The sequence below is a fragment of the Aplysia californica genome, unplaced genomic scaffold, assembly GCF_000002075.1.
Source record: "Aplysia californica isolate F4 #8 unplaced genomic scaffold, AplCal3.0 scaffold01333, whole genome shotgun sequence".
Lineage (NCBI taxonomy): Eukaryota > Metazoa > Mollusca > Gastropoda > Aplysiida > Aplysiidae > Aplysia > Aplysia californica.
This window is the reverse complement of record NW_004798603.1, coordinates 88,018-90,659: the sequence shown is the minus strand read 5'-3', so window position 1 is coordinate 90,659 and position 2,642 is coordinate 88,018.

The window sequence follows — 2,642 nt, the reverse complement described above, 5'->3', positions numbered from 1 at the left end:
CAGCCCCAACCCTGAGGTCAAGCCACGGCTTGGACCTCAGAAGAGAATGGTTTTCTTTCTTCCTTTTGATCAGTCCTGCCTACGGCCACCTGTGTTGAACTGCCACTTTTGTCCTTGACAATGGATGGCCGTTTTACACAGGTTCGACTTACGTAAAAATCAGCTGCACTCCAGGTTGAAGAACCAGCAGTGACTACCCCTGAGATCTAGCTGGGGAAGGCAAAGAAAAAAGAAGACTTCACCCATAGACAGCGAAAGATCGTGTCAGCTTGTTCGTGTTTGGGCGCGTGCTGTCAGCAGCTTGCAGTGTAGTATGCTTCCTTGGAAGCTGAGAATATTTTTGAGTGTTCTGGTGTCTGCTGGGGTAATAATATTTTGTAAAGCGCATAGGGCATGCTTAGAGCCTGGATATATTATAATACGCTATATTATGATTGCAACGATCATACGAAGACACCAGTATCGGAGAACGTCCAGTTACCATCAGCTCTATGGGTTTTGACACAACAAAAAAGACATTTAAAAGAGAAAAAAACAACCTCAAACTATTATAAAACAATATTTTATTCGTCACAAAACAGCTTAACACACAGCCACACTCTTTAAGAGGCACTATACGTCATACAAATCTATCACTACAAAACTAAACTTCATGTGAAGGGTCGTCATATGATTGTCCACATTAGGAATAATGAATAGATACAGTCGAAGACGACGACTGTTTAAAGATTAAAAACTGTGAATATAATCAAAGAAAACTCTAAAAGCACATATGTCAAGACATCCTATAACTCATCGTGTACAGCTCATCCAGTCAATGTGGAATCCCATACGTTACCACAAGAGCCTGATGAGTAGTGACAAAATAATCTGTCAGAATATTTTCTTAGGCAAAGTGTTTTGTATATATGTCAATGAATTGACTTACAGGTTTAAAGATATCTTTAAATAACGTCTTTCTGCTTCCATTTCAAATACTCCGAAGATCATAGTGAAGATAAAAATCTCTAAAATGTCTTACTTTGATAATGTACTTTTTTTTTTTTTGTTGCAATTCTGCTTTCTAATTATAAGTACATCACACACACTGATTAAAGTGTCCCACTCGCTCATATGACCTAATATTTGTTATGTTTCTCAAAGAACAGCTTTCTTTCTCCCACACCTTTTTGTTGTCTTTGTGAAGCCGACGATAAAAAGAAAAAACAAGAACTGCTCTCGAAAAACGACGCACGCGCTTGAGATCATCAAACCAATGTCTAAAATTCTCACACAGGGCACATTTTAAACTAAAATGGACCGTTACATAAGGTAACAAATCTCTCCACTTTTACAATAAACTATCTATTGATAAAACTGGCCCTTCTGTCCAGAAATATCCAGTGAATCATCATAAATGTAACGAGTGAGAGAAATTGTCAAATTATCGTTTTAAAAACATAATTGAGTAGATCTAATTCAGTTTATCAGGTCCAAAACTTTCAAAATCTTTTTTAAACGACGTCTTTACATTGTTTTTGTTGTAAAATGTTTTCCAATTGGCTCCAATCATAAAGACAACATTGTAAGAACCCTATGCGCAGAGGCCTAAAAATATATTTTACTGGTATCGGTCCATGTGTCTTGAGCGGAGTTTTTCTATCTCTATGTGTATTCTTTTCATTGCCTTTGAATTCCAAAACAAAATACAAAGAATCTGGCTCAAAACGACTGAAAAATGATACCTCACCATTAATTTCTTTGCATAGTTAGGCTGAGAAAGTCCGTAAAATTTTACACAATCGTCTTTGAATTCTAAACATCAGCACAACTTCTTGACATGTTTGTCAAGAAAATCTCCAATACTTTTTTTTTTCACTTTCCATCAATTCCTAAAACTGTGCTTTTTCTAATTTTAAATCCACTAAAGAAGGACCTTATGCAGGCTGATAAGCGTACGCATTCACACCGTGATATTTATAGTCGTGTTTTTCAAAGGACAGTGTTCTTTCTTCCATACCTCTAGTCGATCGCGAAAAGAAAAAAAAATGCTCTTGAAAAATGACACTCGTGCTTGAGGTCATCAAACCACTCTCCACTTTTCTCCTACATGGGCACACTATTAATTAAAATTGATTGTTACATAAGGAAGCAAATCTCCCTATTTCTATAAGAAATCATCTATTGATAAAACTGGCCCCTCTGTCCAGAAATATCCAATGAATCACCATAAATGTGACGGGTGAGACAGGCAGTCAGATTATCATTCTAAAAACATAATTCAGTACATCTCAGCCCACACTTTGGGAAACTTAAAAGTGATCGAAGTCTTAACATTGTTTTAGCTTTAAAATGTTTTCTAATTGCCTTCAATCATAAAGAGGACACTATGAGAACCATACATAGCTTTGCTGAGAAAGTCCGTACAATTTTACACAATCGTCTCTGAGTTTCACACAACTCCTTGACATGAACCCGTATTTCAAGAAAATCTCCAGTAGCTCTTCTCTTCTCTCACTTTCCATCAATTCCGGAAGCTGTGCTTTAGGCTGAAGTCTGAACAATATCACAAAAACTGTCTGAATTTCAAACACACCAGCACAATATCTGCACACAAACCTTTAAAAAAAGATCACTTGGTTTGTTTTGTTTTAAGAAGGGGG